The sequence below is a fragment of the Cervus canadensis genome, chromosome 7, assembly GCF_019320065.1.
Source record: "Cervus canadensis isolate Bull #8, Minnesota chromosome 7, ASM1932006v1, whole genome shotgun sequence".
Taxonomy (NCBI): Eukaryota; Metazoa; Chordata; class Mammalia; order Artiodactyla; family Cervidae; genus Cervus; species Cervus canadensis.
In genome coordinates this window covers 76,295,865-76,303,175 of record NC_057392.1, presented here as the reverse complement: position 1 = coordinate 76,303,175, position 7,311 = coordinate 76,295,865, and the positions used below count along the sequence as shown (strand labels likewise).

Below are 7,311 nucleotides of genomic sequence, written 5' to 3'. Positions count from 1 at the left end.
CCAGAACACCGACGCAAGCTTCCCTAACCAGGAAACCTTGACAAGCCAATCGTCCAACCCCACCCACTGGGTAAAACCTCCACAATAAAAAGGAATCACAGACCTCCAGAATACAGAAAGCCCACTCCAGACAGAGCAATCTAAACAAGATGAAAAGGCAGAGAAACACCGAACAGGTAAAGGAGCATGAAAAATGCCCACCAAGTCAAACAAAAGAGGAGGAGATAGGAAATCGACCTGAAAAAGAATTTAGAATAATGATAATAAAAATGATCCAAAATCTTGAAAACAAAATGGAGTTACAGATAAATAGCCTGGAGACAAAGATTGAAAAGATGCAAGAAATGTTTAATAAAGACCTAGAAGAAATAAAAAAGAGTCAATTAAAAATGAATAATGCAATGAATAAGATCAAAAACACTCTGGAGGGAACCAAGAGTAGAATAACGGAGACAGAAGATAGGATAAGTGAGGTAGAAGATAAAATGGTGGAAATAAATGAAGCAGAGAGGAAAAAAGAAAAAAGGATCAAAAGAAATGAGGACGACCTCAGGGACCTCTGGGACACTGTGAAACGCCCCAACATTCGAATCATAGGAGTTCCAGAAGAAGAAGACAAAAAGAAAGGCCATGAGAAAATACTCGAGGAGATAATAGCTGAAAACTTCCCTAAAATGGGGAAGGAAATAGCCACCCAAGTCCAAGAAACCCAGAGAGTCCCAACAGGATAAACCCAAGGCGAAACACCCCAAGACACATATTAATCAAATTAACAAAGATCAAACACAAAGAACAAATATTAAAAGCAGCAAGGGAAAAACAACAAATAACACACAAAGGGATTCCCATAAGGATAACAGCTGACCTATCAATAGAAACCCTCCAGGCCAGAAGGGAATGGCAGGACGTCCTGAAAGTAATGAAAGAGAAGAACCTACAACCTAGATTACTGTATCCAGCAAGGATCTCATTCAGATATGAAGCGAGAATTCAAAAAGCTTTACAGACAAGCAAAAGCTGGAGAGAATTCAGCACCACCAAACAAGCTCTTCAACAAAATGCTAAAGCGACTCTTCTCAGACAAGGAAACACAGAAAGGGTGTATAAACGTGAACCAAAACAGCAAAGTAAATTGGCAACGGGACCACACCTATCAATAATTACCTTAAATGTAAATGGGTTGAATGCCCCAACCAAAAGACAAAGACTGGCTGAATGGATACAAAAACAAGACCCCTGTATATGCTGTCTACAAGAGACCCACTTCAAAACAAGGGACAATACAGACTAAAAGTGAAGGGCTGGAAAAAAATATTTCACGCAAACGGAGACCAAAAGAAAGCAGGAGTCGCAATACTCTTATCAGATAAAATAGACTTTCAAATAAAGGATGTGAAAAGAGACAAAGAAGGACACTACATAATGATCAAAGGATCAATCCAAGAAGAAGATATAACAATTATAAATATATATGCACCCAACATAGGAGCACCGCAATATGTACGGCAAATGCTAATGAGTATGAAAGAGGAAATTAATAGTAACACAATAATAGTGGGAGACTTTAATACCCCACTCACAACTATGGATAGGTCAACTAAACAGAAAATTAACAAGGAAACACAAACCTTAAATGACACAATGGAGCAGCTAGACCTAATTGATATCTATAGGACATTTCACCACAAAACAATCAACTTCACCTTTTTCTCAAGTGCACACGGAACCTTCTCCAGAATAGATCACATCCTGGGCCATAAATCTAGTCTTGAAAATTCAAAAAAGTTGAAATCATTCCAGTCATCTTTTCTGACCACAGTGCAGTAAGATTAGATCTCAATTACAGGGAAAAAATTGTTAAAAATTCAAACATATGGAGGCTAAATAACATGCTTCTGAATAACCAACAAATCATAGAAGAAATCAAAAAGGAAATCAAAATATGTATAGAAATGAATGAAAATGAAAACACAACAACCCAAAACCTATGGGACACTGTAAAAGCAGTGCTAAAGGGAAGGTTCATAGCATTACAGGCTTACATCAAGAAACAAGAAAAAAGCCAAATAAATAACCTAACTCTACACCTAAAGCAATTAGAGAAGGAAGAAATGAAGAACCCCAGGGTTAGCAGAAGGAAAGAAATCTTAAAAATTAGGGCAGAAATAAATGCAAAACAAACTAAAGAGACCATAGCAAAAATCAACAAAGCTAAAAGCTGTTTTTTTGAAAAAAATAAACAAAATTGACAAACCATTAGCAAGACTCATTAAGAAACAAAGAGAGAAGAACCAAATTAACAAAATTAGAAATGAAAATGGAGAGATCACAACAGACAACACTGAAATACAAAGGATCATAAGAGACTACTACCAGCAGCTCTATGCCAATAAAATGGACAACTTGGATGAAATGGACAAATTCTTAGAAAAGTATAACTTTCCAAAACTGAACCAGGAAGAAATAGAAGATCTTAACAGAGCCATCACAAGCAAGGAAATCGAAACTGTAATCAGAAATCTTCCAGCAAACAATAGCCCAGGACCAGATGGCTTCACAGCCGAATTCTACCAAAAATTTAGAGAAGAGCTAACACCTATCTTACTCAAACTCTTCCAGAAAATTGCAGAAGCAGGTAAACTTCCAAACTCATTCTATGAGGCCACCATCACCCTAATTCCAAAACCAGACAAAGATGCCACAAAAAAAGAAAACTACAGGCCAATATCACTGATGAACATGGATGCAAAAATCCTTAACAAAATTCTAGCAAACAGAATCCAACAACATATTAAAAAAATCATACACCATGACCAAGTGGGCTTTATCCCAGGAATGCAAGGATTCTTTAATATCCGCAAATCAATCAATGTAATACACCACATTAACAAATTGAAAGATAAAAACCATATGATTATCTCAATAGATGCAGAGAAAGCCTTTGACAAAATTCAACACTCATTTATGATTAAAACTCTCCAGAAAGGAATAGGAATAGAAGGAACATACCTCAACATAATAAAAGCTATATATGACAAACCCACAGCAAGCATCACCCTCAATGGTGAAAAATTGAAAGCATTTCCCCTGAAATCAGGAACAAGACAAGGGTGCCCACTCTCACCACTACTGTTCAACATAGTGTTGGAAGTTTTGGCCACAGCAATCAGAGCAGAAAAAGAAGTAAAAGGAATCCAGATAGGAAAAGAAGAAGTGAAACTCTCGCTGTTTGCAGATGACATGATCCTCTACATAGAAAACCCTAAAGATTCTTCCAGAAAATTACTAGGGCTAATCAATGAATATAGTAAAGTTGCAGGATATAAAATTAACACACAGAAATCCCTTGCATTCCTATATACTAACAATGAAAAAACAGAAAGAGAAATTAAGGAAACAATACCATTCACCACTGCAACAAAAAGAATAAAATACTTAGGAGTATATCTACCTAAAGAAACAAAAGACCTATACATAGAAAACTATAAAACACTGATGAAAGATATCAAAGAGGACACAAACAGATGGAGAAACATACCATGTTCATGGATTGGAAGAATCAATATTGTCAAAATGGCTATTCTACCCAAAGCAATCTATAGATTCAATGCAATCCCTATCAAGCTACCAACGGTATTTTTCACAGAACTAGAACAAATAATTTCACAATTTGTATGGAAATACAAAAAACCTCGAATAGCCAAAGTAATCTTGAGAAAGAAGAATGGAACTGGAGGAATCAACCTGCCTGACTTCAGACTCTACTACAAAGCCACAGTCATCAAGACAGTATGGTACTGGCAGAAAGACAGAAATATAGATCAATGGAACAGAATAGAAAGCCCAGAGATAAATCCACGAACCTATGGACACCTTATGTTTGACAAAGGAGGCAGGGATATACAATGGAAAAAAGACAACCTCTTTTTTTTTTTTTCTAATTTAAAGAAAGGTAAGTGCTTACAAATCAGATAATTCTAAATTAAACAATAAATTCCAGGTTCATGTGAACTGGTAAACATTCAGTATTAAATACCTGATATTAATACTTGTTTGTTGACCTATCTAATATAGACATGTCTTAGAGTAATTAATATTAAGTAGAACATTTTCATTGTACCTAGGTTTAATATAAGTTAAATATTATCATATCTGTTACAAGTTTGTCAACAATGACATTACCTCGAGTGAAGAAACTTCTAAAAAAAAAAAGTAAATGAGATATGAGCTTTTAGATAAGCTCTTTATGAATAATTATCTTTAGAAATATCTGCCTAAAATAGTCTCTCCAGATGGGCATAACTTGAATTTCTAAGGATTGTGCTAAACGAAGTGTTGGAAGTCTATTGAATAGTTAGATCATTTCCAAATAAAATAAGATTTTGAAACATTTACTACTAAACACTAATTTCCTTTTACAGAGAAACAAAGAGATTTGGGACTATAAATGAATAATGTTTGGTGCCATCCTAAAATTTCTAAGAAAGCAAGGATTTTAGAAATTATCACTGGTATTTATGCTCACCAATCTATAAAATGCTAATATAAACGTTCTTGGTTGCTAAAGGAAAGTACGAAGTGTGTTTTCAGAAAAGAAAAAAAAAAAAGAAAATAAAAATGTATGAAAAATTACTAAAAAGAGTTATCCATGATCAGGATTTTCTACAATTGGATTACAGTTAGTTAGATAAATGGATTTTGTTAGGAATGATAGGAATGACACAGCATCAGAAAACTGGTTAGAGCCAACTAGGTCCAAGATGGCAGAGCTGACTTTCACTAGACCCTGAGCCTTGGTATTTATGCCCATTGTGACCTATCAAGAAGCTAAATGATACACCCATCAACATTGGCTAAATCTGACCAAATGATCTGCTGCTGCTGATGCTAAGTCGCTTCAGTCATGTCCGACTCCCTGCGACCCCATAGATGGCAGCCCACAAGGCTCCCCCATCCCTGGGATTCTCCAGGCAAGAATGGAGTGGGTTGCCATTTCCTTCTCCAATGCATGAAAGTGAAAAGTGAAAGTGAAATCGCTCAATCATGTCCGACTCTTAGCGACCCCATGGACTGAGCCTACCAGGCTCCTCCGTCCATGGGATTTTCCAGGCAAGAGTACTGGAGTGGGGTGCCATTGCCTTCTCCGGAAGACAACCTCTTTAACAAGTGGTGCTGGGAAAACTGGTCAACCGCTTGTAAAAGAATGAAACTAGAACACTTTCTAACACCATACAGAAAAATAAACTCAAAATGGATTAAAGATCTAAATGTAATACCAGAAACTATAAATCTCCTAGAGGAGAACATAGGCAAAACACTCTCGGACATAAATCACAGCAAGATCCTCTATGACCCACCTCCCAGAATATTGGAAATAAAAGCAAAAATAAACAAATGGGACCTAATGAAACTTAAAAGCTTTTGCACAACAAAGGAAACTATAAGTAAGGTGAAAAGACAGCCCTCAGATTGGGAGAAAATAATAGCAAATGAAGAAAAAGACAAAGGATTAATCTCAAAAATATACAAGCAACTCCTGAAGCTCAATTCCAGAAAAATAAATGACCCAATCAAAAAAATGGGCCAAAGAACTAAACAGACATTTCTCCATAGAAGACATACAGATGGCTAACAAACACATGAAAAGATGCTCAACATCACTCATTATTAGAGAAATGCAAATCAAAACAATGAGGTACCATTACACGCCAGTCAGGATGGCTGCTATCCAAAAGTCTACAAGCAATAAATGCTGGAGAGGGTGTGGAGAAAAGGGAACCCTCTTACACTGTTGGTGGGAATGCAAACTAGTACAGCCGCTATGGAAAACAGTGTGGAGATTTCTTAAAAAAACTGGAAATAGAACTGCCATATGACCCAGCAATCCCACTTCTGGGCATACACACTGAGGAAACCAGATCTGAAAGAGACACGTGCACCCCAATGTTCATCGAAGCACTGTTTATAATAGCCAGGACATGGAAGCAACCTAGATGCCCATCAGCAGATGAATGGATAAGGAAGCTGTGGTACATATACACCATGGAATATTACTCAGCCGTTAAAAAGAATTCATTTGAATCAGTTCTAATGAGATGGATGAAACTGGAGCCCATTATACAGAGTGAAGTAAGCCAGAAAGATAAAGAACATTACAGCATACTAACACATATATATGGAATTTAGAAAGATGGTAATGATAACCCTGTATGCAAAACAGAAAAAGAGACACAGAAGTACAGAACAGACTTTTGAACTCTGTGGGAGAAGGTGAGGGTGGGATGTTTCAAAAGAACAGCATGTATATTATCTATAGTGAAACAGACCACCAGCCCAGGTGGGATGCATGAGACAAGTGCTCTGGCCTGGTGCACTGGGAATATCCAGAGGAATCGGGTGGAGAGGGAGGTGGGAGGGGGTATCGGGATGGGGAATACATGTAACTCCATGGCTGATTCATATCAATGTATGACAAAACCCACTGAAATGTTGTGAAGTAATTAGCCTCCAACTAACAAAGAAAAAAATAAAAAAATAAATCACATCACCAGCTGACTACTGGAAAAACCATAGTTTGTCTATAGGGAGCTTTGTTGGCAACGTGATTCCTTTGCTTTTTAATACTCCATGTAGTTCTATCATAACTTTCCTTCCAAGGAGCAGTTTTTTTTTTATTTCCTGGCTGCAGTCCAGTAAACTCCGGGAATTGGTGATGGACAGGGAGACCTGGCGTGCTGCGATTTATGGAGTCGCAAAGAGTCCGACAGGACTGAGCGACTGAACTGAACTGAACTGACAGTATTGAAGTGTTTCCTCCGCCCTCCGCGCTGGGCCGCGCCGCGCCGCGCCGCCGCGCCCCGCCCACCCCTCCGCGCCGCGCCGCGCCGCCTCGCCCCTCCCTCCGTGCCTCGCCGGGTCGCCCCGCCCCGCCGTGCTGAGACGCCCCGCCTCGCCCCTCTCCCCGCGCGAGTCGCCCCACCCCGCCGCACAAGGTCGCCGCGCCCCGCCCTTCCGCCCTCGCCGGGACGCTCCGCCCCGCCCCTCCCCCCGCGCTGAGTGGCCCCACCCCGCCGCATTAGGTCGCTCCGCTCCACCCCGCCCCTCTCGCCGCTCCAAGACTACCCGCCCGGCGCCCAGCGAGGTTCCGCCTCACCTTTCAAAGGCCCTATGAGGGTCGGTCTTCTCTCCACCACCCACCCTCTGACGGCCTGGCCCCGCCTCCAGCCTTTTAGCTATATGTCTGCGCGTGCGCGCACCGTGACTCACGTGGAAGCTGGGAGCGGCGAGTGGAACTCCCAGCTTAGCGTGAGT

The 7,311-nt window shown here is 39.7% G+C and overlaps 1 protein-coding gene across 1 annotated transcript in view; it reads left to right on the top strand.

The window, feature by feature from the left end:
- The first annotated feature begins 7,227 nt into the window (after positions 1-7,227).
- Positions 7,228-7,311, top strand: part of LOC122444969 (zinc finger protein 610-like) — a 93,122-nt gene continuing 93,038 nt past the window's right edge. The window contains exon 1 of the mRNA XM_043473831.1: positions 7,228-7,305. The gene's annotated coding sequence lies outside the window, so the exon portion shown is untranslated. The remainder of the gene's footprint in view (positions 7,306-7,311) is intronic.